The sequence below is a fragment of the Tachypleus tridentatus genome, chromosome 3, assembly GCF_004210375.1.
Source record: "Tachypleus tridentatus isolate NWPU-2018 chromosome 3, ASM421037v1, whole genome shotgun sequence".
NCBI classification, from domain to species: Eukaryota; Metazoa; Arthropoda; class Merostomata; order Xiphosura; family Limulidae; genus Tachypleus; species Tachypleus tridentatus.
The window spans coordinates 24,492,393-24,516,493 of record NC_134827.1 but is presented as its reverse complement, the minus strand read 5'-3'; the positions used below and the strand labels follow the sequence as shown (position 1 = coordinate 24,516,493).

General features: G+C 35.9%; 1 protein-coding gene across 1 annotated transcript in view; it reads left to right on the top strand.

The window, feature by feature from the left end:
- LOC143247943 (coiled-coil domain-containing protein CG32809-like) overlaps positions 1-24,101 on the top strand; it is a 472,276-nt gene that overhangs the window by 218,938 nt on the left and 229,237 nt on the right. The window lies entirely within an intron of this gene.

Sequence of the window (24,101 nt, the reverse complement as noted above, 5' to 3'; positions counted from 1 at the left end):
CTCCTGCGTGTATAAACGTTTTTAACGATCGTTTTACATTGAGACTGCCAAATGAATTGTATCTTTACTATTTCAAATAAAACTAATGATTAATGACACTATTCACTCATCGTCTTAGCTACTTTGGTTAACTTGTGTTGTAGAACCGTTAATACAAATGAATCTTAAATTATAATATTTTTGACGGGGGGCGTTTAAATATATATATGTAAAGGCAATATTTTATAACGTGATGTAAAGATTAATATATTTTAAGGTGATACTGTCAACTGTCTTAAACTGTCATTATTTTAACAAAATAAATATTTATTTTATGAACCGAAATATGTAATGATGATGTTTATACATGTTAAGGATGCGTAATTTTATATTTTTTCTGGTTATTCAGTACGTACTGATAATTTGTACTCGTGAAGATCATAGCAAGTAAACACAAATGTTTTGATACAATTAAATATATAAACACTAGAGGGCGCTAATTATATATATATATATAAAAGAATGAAACGTTTCTAATGTTCTAGAATAGCTTTAAATAAGACTAGTGCGAGTATGAAATCATATAATACCAAAAAGAAAGAAAGAGCAACAAAAAGGTTAATAGTCTTTATACTAGTTTGCTAATTTAGTGGAAAAAAATATAAAATTTAAGTAAATTCACAATACTTTTGGGTGACATTTTAAACGACTTATTAGATTTTAGTTGTCAGGGTGAAAGCAATTTTACTTCATGAAAGCAGACATTGGAGAAAAAAGAGCATTCAACAGGAGATTTAATTAAGCCTCTCATAACGTTTTAGGTATTCGGTGAATTATTCACACCTAGCCCTTAAGTGACGTTGACAAAAGAACGCTTCATTCCAATAAAGAGGAGGTTGCACCTATTTAAAAAGAAATAAAGAAATAAAAAAGAGGGGGAAAATAAATATAAACAGAAAGTGAAAGGGTGGTGGTAAGGGGATAAACCTGGCGACACTGTGGGGTATTCTATTCTTCCCCCTTAGAAAATGATTTTATTAAAATTTGATTTCAAACTTCTTTTGCTTATTCACATCCATTATTTTCAACCTTCAGAATTAAAATTATTTGTTCATGAAGTATATATGTAAAAAATGATTGTTTATTATTCTAGCTATCTGTTTTTTTCTTTTATGAATAATATATGATGACGTTCCAAGTAGTCGTAATATGAACCTACTTGTTTACTGCTATACAAAACGACGCCAAAGGATTTTTGTGTTTGGCTGCATTCAACTATTATTGGTAAGAGCAGGTGAGAGCAGAAGTAGAGTAGGATCGATGAGACGACCAGGATCTTAAAACAAAATCTGTATGTAGTCTGCAGCCCTGGATAAAATAAAAGATTTAACGCAATGAAAAATTTATTATGTTTGTTCATCTGAACGATACCTTTCAGCTCACAAGAGGTTAACAGAAACCCATATAGTAAATTGAGGCATAGCTGTCCCAACTTTTGATCTGCGACACAAAGGGAATGCAGTCGGCAGCACACGGCGCTTGAAATGATTACACTTAACCGCAAGTGGAATTTACTGTTACTCCTATAATGCTTCCATAGCTCCGAGAGTGAAACATGTTTTTTATTGTTATTAATTAAGCACAAAGATGTACAAGGAGCTCACCAAAGGAAGCGAACTCTGGTTTCTAGTGTTGTAATTCCGAAGACATTCTACTGTGCTACTGGGAGCACGTGCTTGGTACCCTCGCATCTGGAGTCTAGTGCTTTCGGATCCTTACGCCAATGCTACTAATTATCAGACCATAAATTTGGGTTAAATTTGGATTATATAAAATTTAAATAAAACACTGAATTCATTAGTCGTGAAGAGTGTGCTCCTTTAATTGAAGAGGATAAGAAAATGCTCTTAAAATGATTTCAAACCACAAGTATTCATATATATATATATCTAACACAAAAATCTAAAATCTGTGTCTGTCTGTTTGTCCCTTATCTAACTACTACTAGGTCGCTGGGCCGGTCTCAACCACACTTTGTGAAATGATAGTTTGGAACAAGAGGCATTTTAATGGGGCTAACAACCCCATTCACCTCTATTGTTACTCTTACTGAGATAAGTTAACGTTAACTACATTAATAGATGGCACCATATCCTTACTGTTAAAATTAAAAGCTATGTCGAAACTTCTATAAAACAACAAATACAATGTGTAGGAGAAAGATACACACACACACACATCTTATATATCTCTGATAGTGCACTAGCACTTTCTGTAGAGAAAAAATAGTTGTTACTGTTATAGTAGTACATAAACTCACCCACCATACGATTGATATGAAGAGCCGTGTCTTAAATCATGTATATTTCCTACTTTGATCATTGACTTTTAACTTCGACTCGTAAGACACTTCTAAGATTAATGATCAAATGTTTCTTCCCTTACAAAGTTGTATCTGTACCCCGAATTTGGAGTTCGTATTTTTAAAGACGTGATTGTGCATAAGAAATATTTTTTGTTTTGTTATGTGTTTTATAGCAAAGCCACATCGGGCAATCTACTGAGTCCACTGAGGGGAATCGAACCCCTGATATTAGCGGATTTGTAAATCCGAAGACATACCGCTGTACTTGCGGGGGCCTCATAAGGAACAGATTCACAAAAATGGAGGAAAAAATATTTGTCCATATATCTATATAAAACTGGACTGTTGAAATATTCAATGATAAGACAGCATCTCATTCAATGTTATTACTCCTTTGATTTACATATTCAATGAACAGAAGCAGTTTATCTTGGTTAAGGCTGTAAATATATTTTATAGATAGTGATTTAAAAAAAATGGAACGGATAATAATGTTGTTTAAGCCAATAAGTATCTAATTTTATTGATAAAGAAAGATATGTTTGTATGTGTTTTCTCATAGCAAAGCCACATCGGGCTATTTGCTGAATCCACCGAGGGTGATCGAACCCCTGATTTTTAGCGTTGTAAATACGTAGACTTACCGCTATACCAGCGGGGTACGATAGAAATAGCAAATGATAAGACGTGAATAATAGTGTTTAAGCCTATTAGTGTACGAATATGATTTATTGATAGTGATGTACAATGATGAAACGACAGCACTCTCTGCTAAGCCTATATGTATGTGAATACGTTCTGTTGATTGAAATATACAGTTAAAGAGATAGTAATGATTTTAGTTAAATCTTTAAGCCTGTGATTCTGTTGATTAAAATATTCCACAGTGAGACAGTTAAAATCTTTGTTAACTTTATAACAATGGTATGAATACCTTCATTGAAGGATCTAATGATGAAACTACAAAAATGGTGAATAACCTATTTTATTGATTAAAATATAAGACAGTTCTATCTCTACTTAACTTAGAAATCTATAATTCTATTGAGCAAGGTTTCCGATGATGAGACAGCACAGCATTTGTTAAACCTGATTTGTATTTTTTAGTTATTTAATAAAAATATCTAAAATCACAGAAGAGAGTGTTATCTCTGTAAACGTTGTTAAAAACACTTAATTTGACACTTACATTCAAAGACTGATAACACGTAAAATTTCTGAAAAAGACTGCTAAAAGTATCGCCAACACTGATGGTACACAACTAAAGAAACAATGCGTTATAATCTTTATAAATAATAACGTAAGAATAGTATGCTTCCCCCCAGTGGCCCAGCGGTATGTCTGCGGACTTACAATGCTAGAAACCTGCTTTCGATACCCGTGGTGGGCAGAGCACAGATAGCCCATTGCGTAGCTTTGTGCTTAATTCGAAACAACAACAATAGTATATTTAATTAAGTATATTTGTCACTGGGCTGATTTTAAGTTCTCAGCAATGTAGCTATATTGTTTTAGTCAGAATTTCAGTTTCATCTCATAAACGAACAAAATATAGCCAGTACTTAATTTAACACACTTGACTATCTCGTAGAATTACGGATTCGATTCTCACGTCGACTTCAGCTTCCATTTCTTGTGAAGTTATACAACAAGTCCTAGTAGTGTTGTTGTTTATTAACTTTGAAGTAATATTACCACGATAATGGAATGAACTTTATCGTTAATGTTACGATTAAACCCATCTAACCTATATAAAAGCCAATGTACGTCTCCTCACGTCCGCTTAATTTCTCGGAATAGAAGGACTCATAAAACTCAACATATATTTCTCCAGAGAGAATACTTTTATTCCTGTCTGCTCGTTACTATTTTAGTGGGGCCCGGCATGGCCAAGCGTGTTAAGTCGTGCGACTCGTCATCTGAGGGTCGCGGGTTCGCATCCCCGTCGCGCCAAACATGTTCGCCCTCCCAGCCGTGGGGGCATTATAATGTGACGGTCAATCCCACTATTCGTTGATAAAAGAGTAGCCCAAGAGTTGGCGGTAGGTGGTGATGACTAGCTGCCTCCCCTCTAGTCTTACACTGCTAAATTAGGAACGGCTAGCAAAGATAGCCCTCGAGTAGCTTTGTGCGAAATTCAAAAACAAACAAACTATTTTAGTGACCGGGGTGGGTGCCATGAAACCTTATAAGTGTTATGGGTGTTGATATTATGAACATATAGTAACGATTTAGCGTGAGATTACCTACTTCAGAGCCAATTGTTCTTATTTTCTGTTTCTTAAATATTTTATTTATTCTTTTATCTTTTCTGAACAAGGATTAGTGTTAAATGGAGAATGGATTTAGTATTTACTTTAACGGTGTCCGTGTTTTTTTTTTTCAAACTTATAACTAGTTTGAGATGATTTTTTTTCTTCTGAATACCTTTTTCAACTGACAAAATTATCACTGTGATGACGTTAGGACTAAGAAGTGTAAACCTATACAATATCCGACTTTTTTATCACGAAATCAAAGAAAGACGAGGATGAGTGTGTTTATTTAGAAATTTCGTGCAAAGCTAAACAAGGGAAATCGGCTCATAGACGATCCTAACTTTGGACTACTATAGTAGAGTGAGAGCAACTAATTAATTACAGCTATAGAAACCGGGTTTCGATACCGGTAGCACATTGTGTAGCTTTGTGTTTAATTATAATGAAACAAACCCAACCTAAAAAGTACGAATATTAGCTATTTATAAACAATTTTTCATGCTTGTCATTTTATGTTTTAAAATATTCGTTATTTCTTCCGTGATGTCAAATAATGAAAAACTTAAGCTATGGCATTTGAGATTAGATGGAGTGATATTTATTTGTCATATATATTGGGATATAGACTAATATAATTCGATGAAATAGATATTACGACAACCATGATTAATGCGTAATGAACCACGTGGCGCCTTCATCAACATCATTAATGTACGTTATTGCACATACAAATTGTTCGATACGAGAATTATCGTCTCTGGTGTTTGTTTTTTAAGCAAAAGTTCGCGGTTTTGCTATAAAACTGTCGCTAATGAGCAACTGTCTTAAGTAAAATTACTACCCATTCTATTTATAGATCAATAAGGCTATAAAGGATGTTGCTGTGTTCTTCGGAGTATGAATATTGGATATACTGAACTAAATGGAGTGAATAACCATTCACCCAGGTATTGAACAAAACACAAATACAGTTTCGGCTAAGATTATAAAGTGATATTCAAATTGATTCGTTTTACGAATTGTGGAGTTTATCTTATAAAGATAAACGTGTTAATTTTTGTTTGATTTCATTTTGGTTGATCTGGTAAAAAAACAACAACATTTTGTTTTAGTTTCGCTGACAAAGTAAACAGACACTAAACTATATCTCTCGGAAAATAATGGAAGATCAACGTAGTATTTGGTGGAATGTCTTCTACTGTTTGTATGATTAATGTTTGTACACTGTTGTTATCGTTTTCATGATGTGCCCTGTCTCTCTTTCATGTAGTTTTCTATATTTCTGTTGGGCCTTCCGGTATTGATTCGAATTTCTTTGTTTTTTATCAACTGGTTTAAAGACACTCATTACTAATATAGTATGTTATTTGTATGAGATTTTGAGTAACTTCTGTCCCAAGAACTACAGACGGCCGATACATTTCACTCGTTGTTTGTTTTTCTATTGTAAGAAGAGAAGTCGAATGTGTTGATTATTGTAAAAATAAAATGAGACGTTCCAGAGTTAGTCCTATAATAACTGTGATAGTTTCAGAAAAAGTAAAATAAGTCGTGATATTTTCCAGAGCTAAAAAAAAACAACTTAAGTTTTAGTTGACTAAACTTACGCTGTGCTCTTCAATTGCATAACTTAAAATGTTCTAAAAAATACGAGATTTGATACTTCCAGTGCATGTTTCGTGTTTGTTCCTGTGAAGGCTTCCGTTTCGCTGTCATACTGTAATGTTCACTGTCACAAACGTCAGGATTTTTTACTGTTACACTATATATAACTTATTTGTGATATATATATGTATGTGTGTGTGTGTTTAATATTTATTTTATTTTTTCACTAAAGCCAAAATTGAAAAGAGAATCTGTGACGCACTTAATGAATTCATTGATTGGCATTACTGCTGGGCCCTGCATGGCCAAGTGTGTTAAGGCGTTCGACTCGTAATCCGAGAGTCGCGGGTACGAATCCCGGTCGCGCCAAACATGCTCGCTCTTTCAGCCGTGGGGACGTTATAATGTGACGGTCAATTCCACTATTCATTGGTAAAAGAGTAGCCCAAGAGTTGGCGGTGGGTGGTGATGACTAGCTGCCTTCCCTTTAGTCTTACACTGCTAAATTAGGGACGGCTAGCACAAACAGCCCTCGAGTAGCTTTGTGCGAAATTCAAAAACACACAAAACAAGAATTTCTGCTGTAGACTGCCGTGTCTCCTGTTCAGGGCTTATTAGTACAGCTTGGGTCAGCAAACTGAAGAAAGAGTTAGGCCTCTTATGATGATGGTATATGCTACATTTATGGGATTTTGATTCCAATTTAATTCATCATACTGTATCCTAAGTGAATTTAGGCTTGTGAATAAAGCTATACCATTGCATCTAATTTGTTATTCGATGTCATAAAGAAGACCAATTGTTTAATGATGATATACGTCTGTTAAATATTTCCTTTTCATACGTCATAATTCCACTGTTATTTCGTTACATGTACTGTTGCACACGATATTTTAGTATTGGTGGATTCATAATAAATATTAGTTTACGCGAAACTTGGACTAACTGGTATGACTAGAGATCCTTACGATTCAACAAACCAACTTGTAATACAGAAACGTTGGTCATTGGGATGGCAAAAAAAGAAAGTTCCCATGTGACCCATACACTAGTGTTAATTGGACAGTGATTGGGAGTGCAGCATTTACACACCTCTCAGCTAAAACTGGGGAGCGCATCCAGAGTCATATTACAGCATATAATATCACAGGATATAAACTTCATATTATTAATTTGTTGTTGCAGCAAGAATACTAAACTGATGAAACAATAGGCTATATTTTTTTTATAATTAAGAACGGTATATTTAATGAATTATTCTCATTACCGGCTTGATTAACTTTTCAGTTAAGAAGATTGCAAGCTAATATTACTGCCATTTTTAACTGTTATGTAATTATGTTTCTTAAAAACACCATAGTGTAAGTGGACATTATTCAACTAAAATTCTGAAAATGCGCAATATATGAGATCTTACACTAACATTTTTACAAGTATGTTTAATAGATTTTAAAAAAAAATAGAAAGAAATAATAATTAATTCTATGTTATACTGTGTCAGAAAACTTGGTTTTTAGTAGTATGTACTAATATAAATATATAGGAGTGTTAGGCTAAGGATTTTTTTTTACAGTAGGTGTCTGTAGCTTGTTAGTGATAAATTCGACAGTAAACAAACCGCACGCACTCCACTTCTTTTGAAAGTGATATATGTATTCAAAACAAGTTATATGTAGTACAAAAATTATTTACACTGTGGAGATCATAGTTGTATCTTAAACGCTATGCAATTCTCTTCTTGTCAAAAGTCCGCTTCTCTTTACTTTGTTCCTTAACCCTTGGGGTCGTTGTGACACCTTTAACGATTTTGCAACCAGTTTTCTACATCTTTAAAGGTTTTCCACTGCCATTTTGGAGTTAGCGAACTCCAATCCTGTCCACTTCTTGACATTGTCTTTCCATCTTTTCTTCTATCTTCTTTTTCTTCTTTTCTTTCTCATGGTGCCTTGCAAGGTGGTCTTTGCAAAGCTAGATGACCATAAATGCGACCATAGAAATTTCACATTGGCCAATTCAATTGCTTTAGAATTTAGTTCACAAGCCAAACTATTTTTCTCTCTGTTTATTGCAGTGGTGTATAATTCACTTACGCTATCGCGTAAGTTACCCCAGTTGAACACTGAACTTTCAATAATCGTCTGCTTTTGGGTACATCCAGTAATAGTCTGATTTTGCGTCAGAGTCCTCACAGGCTGGTTCAGTTGCTTTAGAACACGCTTTGTCGAGAAAAGTTATTTTTCTTATCTCATCCAAACTGTTAATTCCCTCTAACATTTATCAACTATTAGGCCTTTCACTTCTACAATGGTTAGCTTTGTTTTTTAACTTTCTCTGACTGAACTTCTATTTCTTATGACTCTACTGTTACTCTCTTTCTGTTTTCGCTCGTTTGGTCACAGCTATTTATACGTCTATGGCTTAGGCCTTCTAAAAAATCCTGTGGCCTCGGTATCAATAAGTTACAAACACAACATTCGATAGCCCTGACATCAGTGAGTTACAAGTACAAAATAAATAGGTTGATAATACTAACTACACTGAACAGTCTTTTATATCTTACGTAAGCTCTTCTTCAAGAAAAATATTTACAATATTTCTTTCTATATATAAACTCCTTTTTTTATTTCATATATTAAATCTTCTCGTACAGTCTACACCAACATTCATAGATCCTATAACAATTTCTCCAAGCACAGGATTTCCAGTATGGATTCATCTAGTCAGAATCCCTTGTCTTCATCTTGATTTTGTGTTTTAACTTCTTCTCGGGCATCATCCCAAGGTTTCTGTGGAGAAAGGTCTTTCTTCTGTGTTTCCTTCAAACCTTTAGTACCTTGTATGTTTCCTATCACCAACTCCTATATCAGTTCCTTAATACATATGGCGCCAAAATATCCTACATAATAAGGAGTATCCACTTATATTTTTGCTATGGGAAACCTTCTCACTGTCACATCAGTTATCACGCACAGATGTTTCTTGCATGTCATTTGGCCATCAAATACTAGTATGTTTCTTATTTCTATGCTGCTGCATCCAGCGTCTCAGAGAACCTTCAGTTTTTTGTCCCAATTTATTCCATTTGCTAACTTGAACCGAAATTTACTGCACTGATCAATCATGAAATTGGCACTTACTTCTTGTGATGAATATCACGTGTTTTTCTTGATTCGGGTTCTTCTGACGGTAGCGTCCGTGGTGACAGTCACTTTTTGTTGCTTCTTATCAGCACTATGTTTGTAAATAGCTCCAACTGCTTTTTGTTTATTTCTGCTATTGCTTGGTGGTAATGGACTTGCACTCCTTTGCAATGTGTCCCATTTTATAACAAACATGACATCTCTTTCTTTTTCCATTTTGTCACGTTTGGCAGACTTATTATGACCAATCATCATTGTTTTCGAATTAAACTCCCTGTATACTGTTTTGCCAGCCTGACCACCTCCCTCTCTACGCCTTTTGGTGCTCTATCCCTTAGGAACAGTGACGTGCCAGTTGAACACGTGATTACGAACTGTTCATGTACCAATAGGTCTGCCAGTCCCTCAAAACTATTTTCACACTTGGCCATGTCAGTCTATCTGATGAAGTATCACCAAAGATATGTCATGAACTGAAATACAGTTTCTTTTGTGTTAGGTTTATCACTTTTAAACTTCTGATGAAAACCTTTTTCAGTAGGTTTATATCGTTTCAATAAAACCACTTTTAATTTATCATACTGTATGACATCTCTTGACGTCATAACTACATGTAAGACTTCACCTGTAAAAAGAAAAAAGGGGTTAATACAGAGTGCCCACTCACCTTTGGCCAAGTTCTCACATTGGGCGAAACTTTCATATCTCTCAAGGAAAGCATGTATTTCATCTTTGTATTCATCAGATTTGGGCAGCTTGGATTGGCTTGCCCTGATGCCAACCTCATTCTCGGGTTGTTTTTCCTTTGGATAGATGAGCTTTGAAATCTTAGTTTGTGTTCTTATTTTCTTTATTTCTTCTCTCTGTCTTTTTCTCAACCCTTATTCTCTCCAGCAATTTCATCCTTAACTCTTCCTTCCTCTCTTCTCTCTCTACCCTGTCTTCTCTCTCTTCTCTCTCTAGTTCTTGTTGTTAACAAGTTATTGTAATTCATTGACTTTTAACACTCTCCTCTTTCTATCCACTTATCAAAATTTGACATGGTTATATAGCGCGATTGTAATTTTTTTAAATTTTGCGCAAAACTACACGAGAGCTATCTGTGCTAGCCATTCCTAATTTAGCAGTGTAAGACTAGAGGGAAGGCAGCTAGTCATCACCACCCACCACCATCTCTTGAGTTACTCTTTTACCAACGAATAGTGGGAATGACCGTCACATTATAACGCCTCCACGGCTGAAAGGGCGAGCATATTTGGCGCGACGGGGATCCGAACCCGCGACCCTCTGATCACGAGTCGAACGCCTTAACCCACCTGGTCATGCCAGGCCTCGCGATTGTAATATTCACACTATTTGCGCTACTACTATAGTTGTGCAGTGTGCAGGTATATTATTTCCATTGCCGTTCACGTTTTCTTCTGCCGCCGTTTACCACTGTATGATTCTGGCTGTGGTTCACCAAATGTCAGAAAATTTACTTTTTACAAGTATATAGTAATGTAAATATGTGAGTGTGCTGGGCTAAGTATTATTGTACAGTAAGTGTCTGTGACTTGTTGTCAATGAAATCGACAATAAACGAACAGCACTCACTCCACTTGTTTTTAAACTAATGAATATATTCAAAACAAGTTATATATGTACGAAAATTCTTTACACTATGGAGATCATAGTTATATCTTAAACACTATACATCTATCTTGTTGTCAACTTAGGCCAATTCAGTTGCTTTAGAGTTCGGTTGGCAAGCCCAATCATGTTTATGTATTTTTATCGCAATTGTATCAGTGTATATCGCTGAGTGAGTTAATGCTGAACTTCCAATAACTGTCTGTTGTTGTTTTTTTTATTTCCAGTACTCACCCGTTCTTTCTTCAAAGTCCAAACAGTTTGATTCAGTTACTTTACAACACTCTTCACTAGACAAATTATTTGCCTTATCTTCTCCAAACTGTTAATTTCATCCCTCTATATATATCAGCCATTAGGCCTTTCACTCATGCGATGTTTAACTTAATGTTTTCTTACACTGTCTGACTGAACTTTTTTTCCTCGTAACTTTACTTTTATTCTCTTTCTGTTCCCGTTCATCTGGTCACAGCTCTTTATATCTCTATGACTTAGGCCTTGTTGTAGAAATTTCCATAACCTTTGTATTAATGTGTCACAAAGACAACGCCAGATAGCCTCGACATCATCGAGTTACAAACAAAAAATAGATTAATTAATAATACTTACCACACTAAACAGTCTTTTATAACTGTTACACTAATGTTAACTGATATGGATTAATTTTTAACGGATTTATTATTATGTTTTACTGTCTATGTTTGTTTTAGTTTAATATATATTTAGAATAAAATATGTGTAAAAGTCTCGCTCATTCTCTAACTTTTTAGAGACTTCTCGAGCCTAAAAATCAACAATGTACGATGTATGTAAAATACCAGTGATTGTCAGTGTTATTGCCAGCTGAATTTTCGAGAATCTTGCCTGATGAGTATAAAAGCTAGCCATTGCAACACGCGGAGAGACGATTTAATATACTGTTAGGTCGCTACAGTCAGTATTTTCTAAATCTCGGAAACTATAATTGTGATAAACGCTTATTAATAAGAAAGTTGTATATATTTGACCAGTAACGTTTACAGATTTCAAATATTACAAACAATTTAACTTCGGTAAATTAATTTCAAAAGCTAGTATTTCTACGAGGATATTAAATACCTTCGTCGATAAAAAGTCAGCTTATAAGCGGCGTGGAGCCAGCCAAGAACAGACAGCTAGATAGTTTAAGCGAAGTGTAACTATATATATTTCTGCGCTGCCTCTTTGTGTATATACTCAAACCAGATCGAAAGAAAAACTTTGCCAATATTCACCAGGAAAAATGTGATAAAAGAAACTTCAGTTATCTTGATTATATAATTTCTAACTTAATAATATGGTATGATAAAATCTTTTGGACAGTGCAAGAAAAAAATAATTAGATAGTTTAAACGACCTGCTATGGCTGACATAAAGCTTATGATCTTGAAATAGCTTATACATTGACAAACGTGTAGGTAGTCTTATTTATTCAATTATGGCCTATTTCCTATTAATTATAAGCCAGTTAGTTACAAGACTCAAACGATCAGTATTTTTAAATATACAATTAAATAATTAATTCCAATACTGTTTTAATTATTTATTTGCTTATATATATTTAACTTTTTCACATCAGTTAATTATAAAATAATAACCTAATGTATTAAAATATAATGATAAGTTTATAACACCCTGAGGATCGTGGGTTCGAATCTCTGTCATACCAAACATGCTTGCCCTTTCAGTCGTGGGGACGTTATAATGCGATGGTCAAATCCCACTTTTCGTTGGTAAAAGAGCTGACAATGGGTGGTGATGGCTAGCTGCCTTCCCTCTAGTCTTACATTGCTCAATTAGAGACGACTAGCGCAGATAGCCCTCGTGTAGCTTTGCGCGAAATTCAAAATAAACAAAACTTTAATATACATTACTTTTCTTTCTACTAATTTTCTGAACATAATTATCAGTTAATAAAGAGATATTAAGTCACTATGTTGGGTGATAAAATCAGTTTATTAACACTAACGCTTTAATGATATGCTCAGTCATTAATTAATGACCTCGGTTCCAACTGGTTTGGGGTCGGCTGGTGATTTTTTAAACCAATAAAATTTACATCATGGCGGCTGGTGTCCTATCGATAACCATATAGAATGAGAACGTTTGGCGACGGGGATTCAAATTCGCGACCCTCAGATTGTGAATGGAGCGCCCCACCCAGCAAGCCATGACGGAGCCCCTCACATTATACAAACATTAGTAATGGCATCCAAGTTCTCCTTCAACTACCAGAACACTTCCATGGTTCTGGACTTGTTTACTTCTGCAGTTACTTGTAAATTTGTGCATCGCTCTAATAAATATATTTATAACACCCAGTTAAATAATGTAGTAACAAATGTAGTAATTATTTATTACAAAACTATAAAGGTCAGGACTTATAGTTCCAGTCACTAACATTTGGCCCAGCATGGCTAGGTGGTTAAAACGCTCAACTCGTAATCTGAGGATCAGGGGTTCGAATCTCCGTTGCATCAAACATGATTGTCCTTTCAGCCTTGGGGGCGTTACAGTGTGATAGTCAATTCCACTATTCATTGGTAAAATAGTAGCCTAAGAGCTGGAGTTGATGACTAGCTGCCTTTCCTCTAGTCTTACACTGATAAATTAAGGACGGCTAGCGCAGATAGCCCTCATGTAGCTTTGTGCGAAATTCAAAAACAAATCAAATCAACCAACACTATCATTTTGCAATAGTTATATAAACGGTGTAGGTTGAGATGTAGAAATGTATGGTGGTTTATTTCTAATACAGGGTTGTTTTCAACACCTTTAAGTTATGTCAAAATATTAGGGGTGACTACATTTCCACAACTGGATACAGACAGCAAAAAGCAGTGGGTCCCTAAACCCTAACTTGATCTGTTTTAACGGCTAACTAATTTGACATTTACCTTTGGATCATGTCTATTAGAACGAATATTGCTAACGCTTTTGGGCACTGTGACTACAGACATATTCCATTATGAGTTAATGGAAACTGACAAGAACTGCCAGTGTACAGTTTTATATCATATTTTTTTTAAAGTTAGAATCTCGTTCTCTGCATCTTGGTTTGAACGTGTTAGTGTGTGGTATATACTTTTCAAATAGACAGATTAATTAAAATCATACACTGATGTTCTTAATACAGGGGTTTACGAGGCAGTGTACTTGCCAGATAGTATTGATGAATGTGCTTTCAGTGAAATATTACTGTCTTGCAAAATTTGTATATTTTCGGATTTATTTTTATTGTTTGTTTTTAAGACACACGTGGTGATAAGATACTCGATTTTGCGAAACTTGGATTCAAAGTATATTTATTTCCCAGGATAGTTTTGTTTTTGCATTACAGTTTGTTGATTTGGTTGTTGTTAAGGGGAAAACTGCATAATAAGCTATCAGTGCTACGCCTACCGATTGAGCCGATCACCTGAATTTTAGTGTTATCAGCTCTCAGGCTTACCACCATATGAAGATTCAAAATACGAAGTACCGTACAATATACAACTCACTGATTTATATACTCGCGAAACTCGCCTATAATGATATTTTATAGAGTACCTGGCAGATATTGACGGTTAACGAAATCAGTTACAGGTAGCGTTAATGAAGTCTATTACAAATAAAACTTGGGAGTAATGACATCGAACATTTTGAATTCGACACTGATTTGTTTTTAATAAATAATGTGCGGGAAACAAAACTGATACTACCTACATATTGTAGTGAACTGAATGGAATAACTTATACTGATAGACATTCCGTCCAGTTTGATCAAGGTCAAAAGCTGTTTCATTTGGATTTTTACATTTTACTTTCTAAAGTAAAAGCAAATTTACAAGTGCGCGTTAATAAAATTTAGTAAGTTAGCGAGCCAAAATGGAGGCTGTAGGAAGAAGTATTTTCATAAACTGGTGGAAGGTTACAACTGCATTCGCCTGCTCAAACCATATATAGTAATCGAAAATCTACAACTTGATGACCAAACTACGAAATTTAGACTCAAATATGATTTCTTTCTTAAAAGTATGCACGCACTTGAAATGTACCGAAAATGCAGACAAACATCTAAGTGCCTTTACTGTGAAGAAGCCCTTCAGTTTGTTTGTTTGTTTTGAATTTCGCGCAGAGCTACTCGAGGGTTATCTGCGCTAGCCGTCCCTAATTTAGTGGTGTAAGACTAGAGGGAAGGCAGCTGGTCATTACCACCCACCGCCATCTCTAGGGCTACTCTTTTACCAACGAATAGTGGGATTCACCGTCACATTATAATGACCCCCACGGTTGAAAAGGCGAGCATGTTTGGTGCGACAGGGATTCGAACCCGCGACCCTCGGATTACGAATAAAATGCCTTAACACGCTTGGCCATGCCGGGCCTAAGCCCTTAAGAAAATATTAGGCATTAAATGAAAGTTGTTGTTTTTTTTTATATATAACGAACTTGTAAAGGTAGACTTATATGCTGTGACACAGTTTCTGTGTTCCAAAAACGGGTATACAAAGACGGTAAAGCATTATTCTCTTTGTTATTAATAATAAATTTAACGTTATCATGTTATTAAAGTTCTCATCTTGTACAAGCGTCATCAACGTTTCTTCTATAATAAAAGGGTTTCAGTTGGGAAATTTCTCATTATTTTTATTGTTACAGCGACCAAATTAGATATCCATTGTTGCTCCATCAGGTTGTCCATAGATCATGCGAATGAAGAAAAAATGTGATTCTTAGTTGATTAGTTCAGTAAACGTTTGAACAAATATTTCGGAGACCATTAGCTCCATATTTTATTTAAAAATATTGTGATTGCTTCATATATGGGAGTGTTTTGTTTTTTAGCTGTGAAAATATAATCACTTCGGAATTACCTGAGGACTGTGTACCGAAATTTCCGTAATAAATGATGGTAAATTATATTGTAATACGGTATTTGTAAACTATTCCAGAAATCTATTTATATAATAATAAAAACGTAATTGATCCTTTAATATCAATGTAACACCTAGAAAGACAAGTCCTAAGCCTAACGCCTGGGGATTGGAATGGACTGCTCAAGCAGATAATGCTTATGTATATGGCTAATGTCAGAGCAAAGTTTATCACACGTTGCACTTATCAACCAGAAAAGATACACATTGTTATGGACTGCGCTTGCCAACCAGAGAATGTTTGTTTGTTCTATTGGTTGGTATAAAAATATACACATTAATACAACCAGACAATGACTGTGTTATAAATTGGTACAGAAAGATACACATTATTAGATACTGCACTTTTCAACCAGAGAATGATTGTTATAGGCTGTTACACAATAATACGCGTTGTTAGAGACTGCACTTGTCAACCAGAGAATGGCTGTGTTATATTTTGGTACACAGATGTACATTGTCATACACCGCATTTTCTAACTTGTTATAACTTGTCCTGTTTCGACAACAGAAATCAATAGTAAACTGTCAATCAACAACTTCGGGGAACATACTAGATGTTTCGACAACATATTTGTCTGTCAGTCATCCGTTCTGTCCAAACGTGCAATATGTTATTCATTTGATTGTCAGTTTTCTATTGAATCAGTGGAGGAAAAGTTGTGTAAATTTTCCAACTGATATGTTGATACCACAACATTCCATAAATACGTTTAATCAGATAACTGTTGTATTTTTCTGCGCTAGCCCTCCCTCCTGCTTAAACTATAGACTAGAAGAAAGGTAGTTAGTCAATACCACCCTTTGACAACGTATAGGCTACTCTTTCTGAACAAATTTGTTTGGTTGTTTTGAATTTCGCGCAAAGCTACTCGAGGGCTATCTGCGCTAGCCGTCCCTAATTTAGCAGTGTAAGACTAGAGAGAAGGCAGCTAGTCATCACCACTCACCGCCAACTCTTGGGCTACTCTTTTACCAATCAATAGTGGGATTGACCGTCACATTATAACGCCCCCACGGCTGAAAGGGCGAGCATGTTTGGTGCGACCGGGATTCGAACCCGCGACCCTCGGATTACGAGTCGAACGCCTTAACACGCTTGGCCATACCGGGCCCTTATGAACAAGTAGTGTGATTAACTGTTAAATTATAACATATTCACGACTGAAAAGGTTTGGCAATGGAATTCGAACCCACTACCCCTGGATTACGATCCGGTTGTCCTATCAACCAGGAAATGCCTGAATCTGATGATAATTACTGCCCCTAGCAAATTGAAGTCCTAATATAAACAATGAAAGGAAATAGCTGCCATTAACTGAGATCAGTATATTCGAGTCTGATCACCGGTAGCTCAGTTTGTGGGCTTATCACGCTTAAAATCGGGTTTCGATACCCGCAGTGGTTGGTGGGCTGAGCACGTATAACGCATTGTGTAGCTTTGTATTTAACAAGAAACAAATACAACAGCATTACGATTATGCTGTATTCGCAACTCGCTTTTTCTTTTTATGTTTACTAGCTCGAAAACAGCTGAATGGATCTGTACGAAAATTGGTACACATTTGAACTGTGACCAAGCTTGAAAGTGCTTATTTTTTCGAGGGTCAAGGTCGCGAAAATCCAAATAAAATTCTTATCTCTCAAAATAAGGACCGATTTTTCACACTACTTTTGCTTTATGAAATTTGTTGGACTTGTATAGAATATTATTCCTCATTGTTCTACATGAAATGGGTCTGTGTCATTACGGACATATTTTCATATTGTTTGAAAGCCAAATATAATCAACGCTTCGTGGCGAAATTATACGTTTTAATAAGAGCCCCTCTAGTTTAGTCTCGTACCAATATGAGCAAAATAAAATATCTGTTTATTAAACCTAATCAATAAAACATAATTTTAGAAATTAGTTTTGTTTCTCAACGACTCTTTATTACTCTCTTTTCCCGCCTATTTCGGCTTCTTTATCCTCTCTCACTCATTTCCGGGTTTTCTTTTTTCTCACTGAACTCGTGTCTATTACACCCCCTATCATAAACTCATGCCGCTGACTCGGTCTTTTTCTTTCTGATCTTGCATATGTTTCCAGTATACAATATTTCATAATCATAGAGATATTGTATTATTCATACCCGCTGAGCTCAGAAAGGTGATCGCTTACAACCTCTTAACTCCAATCATTTTATAATTCCTTCAAACTAATCAAAAACAGGCTGCCTTCTCACCTTTCTCAACTTCAGACGATATTACGTTATACCTAACTTCATAACAAGGAAAATAATTTGTATCCAATTAATATCAGTGACAGAAAATTTATACTAAAATTGTTGGGATGGCAAAAGTTGTTTGTTTGTTTATGAATTTCGCGCAAAGCTACACGAGGGCTATCTGCGCTAGCCGTCCCTAATTTAGCAGTGTAAGACTAAAGGGAAGGCAGCTAGTCATCAACACCCACCGCCAACTCTTGGGCTACTCTTTTACCAACGAATATTGATATTGACCGTCACATTATAACGCCCTCATGGCTGAAAGGACGAGCATGTTAACTGAGGATGCATACATATATGCGTTACGTGGTGTCATGCAAGAATGGGTTATACAGATGTTTCTTTCATCCCTGGCCTGGCATGGCCAGGTGGGTTAAGGCGTTCGACTCGTGATCCGAGGATCGCGGGTTCGAATCCCGTCGCACCAAACATGCTTACCATTTAAAATGTAACGGTCAATCCCACTATTCTTTGGTAAAAGAGTAGCCCAAGAGTTGGCGGTGGGTGGTGATGACTAGCTGCCTTCCCTCTAGTCTTTTAGTGCTAAATTAGGGACGGCTAGCGTAGATAGCCCTCGTGTAGCTTTGCGCGAAATGCAAAATATACAAATAAACAAACAATTCTCCCATTCCGAATGCTCTCTAGTTTCTGTTGTTTTCCTCACCATCCAGATCGTTTTTAGTATAACATGTTTTGTTACTGTTTTCATTTTTTACTAGTCGAAGTCTTTGTTTCCATTTGAGATGATGACATCTGGGTTGAACGTACAATTTCACCAACTTATGTAGTTCTATTCTATAGGTAACCGTAGTATAATCTATAAACGTTACTTCTTGAAGCAAAAACAGTCATAAAGAGGAAGATACTGCGAGGGGCAGTAAGGGGTATACGGTAAACTATCTACTTCCGTATAACGTACAAAATAGTCTACTGATCAGAGACCGTCTCTTGGTATGAAAAGGCACATCCTAAGGAGTAATGAAGTGTTTTGGTATGTGTGTTTTTCGTATAGCAAAGCCACAAAGGGCTACCTGCTCAGTTCACCGAGGGGAATCGAACCCCTGATTTTAGCGTTGTAAATCCGAAGACATACCGCTGGACTAGCGGGGGGCGTTTTGGTATGAAATCCAGTCGTACACTGTAGTTTACGAGCTGATGGACAAGAGAAAGAAAATGTATGCTTCTGTGGCACGTTTTCGAGACGTCAAGGAAGCTAAACCTGTTTTGTATTTGATTAGTGAAGGCTCATCGTCTCTTTCCCTCTTGGCTGGGTTTGGCAGACGTCCTGGCGTAATCGCTTCCATACACGTTGTATAGGCCACCATTTTTAGCCTAACTCATCCCTATCTGTTGTCACAACTATGTTTTCAATTCCCCATCACCAAGGTCAAACTCCTTATGAACCTCCTGTGGTTCGGGTTCCACTAAATCTTACCGTACAAAACGAGTTACCTGCCTACTTAATACCTCTGTTTCGAAGTGCACGTGCTTACAGCTGACAGGCTCTCGAGAGGCTGTAATATGTTCATAAAATTCTCTAAGCTCTTTGAGGCTTTGTGGCGCGAGCTAGCGTTCAGTCGAGAAAATACAGAAACTCAAGTTTCAATCTCAAAATTCCTTGTCTTGACGTCAGAGATGAGAAACTCACTAGAAAACGTATCGATGCAATTATTTTTCCACCTTTTTGAATATTTTTTTTTTCTTTCCGCACATCAATCGAGAAGAGTTAAATATGAATAAATTAAAAAGGCACGTGATTACCTTTTGTAAAGTGAAATAAAGTAATTTTTTTTATTGTTTGGTTTTTTGTTGTTTTTTTAATTTCGCACAAAGCTACTCGAGAGTTATCTGTGCTAGCCGTCCCTAATTTAGCAGTGTAAGACTAGAGGGAAGGCAGCTAGTCGTCAACCCCACTGCCACCAATTGAGTTACTCTTTTACCAACGAATAGTGGGATTGACCGAACATTATAACGCCCCCACGGCTGAAAGGGCGAGCATGTTTGGCGAGACGAGGATGCGAACCCGCGACCCTCAGATTACGAGTCGCACGCCTTAACACGCTTGGCCATTATTGTTTGGTCTCACAACATGTATTTGCTCAATGGAAGCACAGAATATCATACTGGATTTTGTAAACTTGGTTGTCTGAGTGACAAGGTTGCTAATCTGGTTAACTGTAAAACTAGCTAGAATTTGTTGACTGAATGTTCAGGTTACCATTCTGGTTAACTGTAAAACTAGCTAAATTTTATTGACTGAATGTTCAGGTTCCAAACCTGGTTAACTGTAAAACTAGCTAAAGTTCTAAGTCCGTGTTATTTTAGTGTTCAAATTCTGATATGGGTAATCTAAAAATAATATTTATCAAGTTCTGTACTGAAGTTATATACGTAAACCAACTTTATCAAGCTTTACAACTAAGCCTCTTCTCCCGACGGCGGCTCAGCGATAAGTTTTAAGTTCTTATAACGTGATCTCAGCGGTGGGCACAACATAAATAGCCCTTTATCAACTTTGTTTTTAGCATCAAATAAACAAATTATGACCAAAAGTAGAATTTTGTTTCATTCTTAATTAAGTATTGAATGAAAGGTGCAAATAGCAACAACAAACACACGTAGAACATTCTGCAGTAGTCAGTACACTAACTGTTTGCTTTATTCTTATTCAAAGAAAATTGTTTTTTTATGTGTGTGAGGGGAATCGAACCCTTGATTTTAGTGTTGTAAATCCGTAGACATACCGCTGTACTAGCGAGGGGCTTGTTTTTTGTATCAATATAGGTAGGCCCGGCATTCCCACTATTCGTTGGTAAAAGAGTAGCCCAAGAGTTGGCGGTGGGTGGTGATGACTAGCTGCCTTCCCTCTAGCCTTAGACTGCTAAATTAGGGACGGCTAGCACAGATAGCCCTCGAGTAGCTTTGTGCGAAATTCAAAAACGAACAAACGTGCGGAAGCATCTCGTTGTTGAATTACACAAGTGTTACTTAAGTACAAGAACTTCATACTAAAAATGTTTTGTTGGTGGAAGACCGCGTAAAATGCAGGGTGTCATAGAAGTCTGAGTCCATAAGGGAAAATAGACAATTTATTATTTACTTATTATTCAAACTGCATGCCACAAACAGCAATACACATGTACGATCTTGGTCAGCTACGCCATCAGGATGTCTGCTTTCCTGAAATATGTACAACTGACGTTAGAAACGTGTTTGTTGAACCTTTAGAATACAATGTCCATTTTCTGTATGGTTACAGACTTCTAAGACACCCTGAATATTAGAACTGACATACACTGCGCCGAAACAGACGAGGCATAATTCCTATCCTTTAAGGATAATACGTGTGAAAAACAACATAATATTGTTAGAACTAAATCAAAACACTTTCAGTTGTTACAGACCTCCGTTGGATCAGTTAAGGTTAACTAACAATCCACAAGGATGAGTTGTTTCAAAATGATTTTCAGTCTCAAAACTACAGGGTGTTCGGAAAGTCACTGTGCAGTTTTGAAAGCAGCGATAACAGCATTCATTCAGTCTATTTCAAGCCAGCAACTGATAGCGGTGTTTAGAAACAAAATAAGAAGGATTCAAGCCTGTATTGATGCCAACGGGGGGTCACTTTCAACATTGTATATAATTGTCATTCATATTTACCTCCTGTATTCTATATTGAAACATGTCTGTTAATAAATATGTAAGTACACAGTGACTTTTCGAACACCCTGTAGTTCAAATATTATTTCTTTTGTTAAGTTGTTGTAAATTAGGCTTGTTATGTTACAAAGTTAAAACCCTTAAGCATAGTTTAAAAGAGCTAGTTACATCAGCCATGTTTTATATGTAAAATAACATAGCATTAAGTGACAACAAGAGACATTTTGGCTCATCTAGGCTGTCCGTTTACCAGATTTGTTACGTATTATAATTTGAAACAGAATGAAACTGAGTTAACCTGTAATGTAAATTCAAAAGTTAATTATATACAGAGATGTTTAAATTTTATTGAATTTACCAACAAGACTGATACACAGTTTCTTTCTTAAAACAAATATATTTTAATATACAAACAACAATACAATTTATAATAACGATTATTACACATAATTATTATAAATAATGATTTATATACAAAAGTTGTACAAACTTACAAACAATATTGTGTCTTTTATCTAATCCGGAACTTCCTTGATGTTCTACTGATGGTTCACGATGAGTGAATTCTGATCTAATACGGACGGGTGCATTTAATTTAACAGGGAGCTAGCTAACTATTCGCTGATCACACGCAAATTTTTCACAGCTTAAATTGTATAATGTTTTCGCAAAATACTAAAGTCTGATGTTAATCCACTGAAGGTAAACAGTGTGTAATGTTAGAAATCTACAAATGTTCCTGTTCAATATATGAAGTTCCCGACTAATAAGTGTTAAACACAATTATAGCTTCCGTGGTTTATTATATACCAACTGTAGTAAACCAATAATATGTACTTTTTCTTGCTGTGCTGCATTGTTAACGTTTTATATGCATGAAGCGAGTTTCTAGAACTTTCAGCTAAAACGACAGTACTGGCATTCATATACACATATTAGGCCATCCCATAAGTAATGTCCGATTTTAGGTTCAGAAAAAAAGAAAGGATTTCAAACACTTTTAATGTTATTTAATCAATAATGTATGTTGCATTATTAGTAATTACTTCCTGCCAACGATTCACAAGCTTCTGAACGTCACTTCTATAAAATCCTTGGTGTTTGGAGGAAAAGAATGTAGAGAGGATAGTTTTGACATCTTCATGTGTTCCAAGCTCTTTTCCATCAAGATAGATCTGTAAACTTCGGAATAGATGATAATCAGATGAAGCAAGGTCTGGAAAATAAGGAGGATGTGGAAGTTTTTCCCAGTCTAGCTCTTCAATCTTCACTAATGTGACCCAGTTGTATGGGGCCGTGTATTATCGTGGTGTAACACAACACCTTTATGATTGATCAAAACAGGCTTATTTTCTTTCAGTGCAACATTCAAGTGCTCTAACTGTTGACAGTAGAACTCTGATGTAATCGGTACGTTGAATGGCAGCAACTGAAAGTGGATCGCACCAACATATCCCACCAAACGCTTAACAAGACTACTTTCGTAGGATGGAGGTCCATTTTGGACTGTGCTTTAGCCAGGTTATCTGCACTGAGCCATTTTCTGCGGCGATAAACATTTGTATAAAGGTTGCTCTAAGGTTGGCTTCTGTCAAATCGTGGGGGACCCATTTTTAAGTTTTGACACTTTTCCAAGCCGTTGCAGATAATGGTGAACTGTTGAATGGGTTGAATTAAGCTTTTATGCTAGTTCTTCAGCTGTTACAGCACAATCTTCATCAAGTGCAGTCAGCAGCACGTAATCATTAAACTCAACAGGACGACCTGAACGTGGCACGTCAGTTAAGCTGTAATCACCTGATCTGAACTTCTGAAACCACTTTCGACATTTTCTGTCATTGAGAGACTCCGCACCGTAAACACCTTGAATGTTTCGTGTAGTTTCTGCTGCACTATTGCCTTTTTTAAACTCATAAATCATTACATGCCTGATGTGCTCCTCAGACACATCCATCTTCATAAGGGCTTATTTGGTTAATTATTTGAAAAGGTGGAGTTGGGTTAGTTTTTTTATATGTCTGAACATTTTTATACACGTCCTACTACATATTTTAGTCATTAAAACCTTCTACAAAGACAGAAACGATGATGCACTTTCTGTATTAAATTTTCGGACATTATATATGGGATGATCTGATACATTGTCGATTCTCACATTCGAGAATCTTCTACAAATTTACTGAGTAGGTGGGGATTTCACAATACAGATTTAACAATATAAGCTACAGGCATTTTTAAATATATACTTAAATGAAAC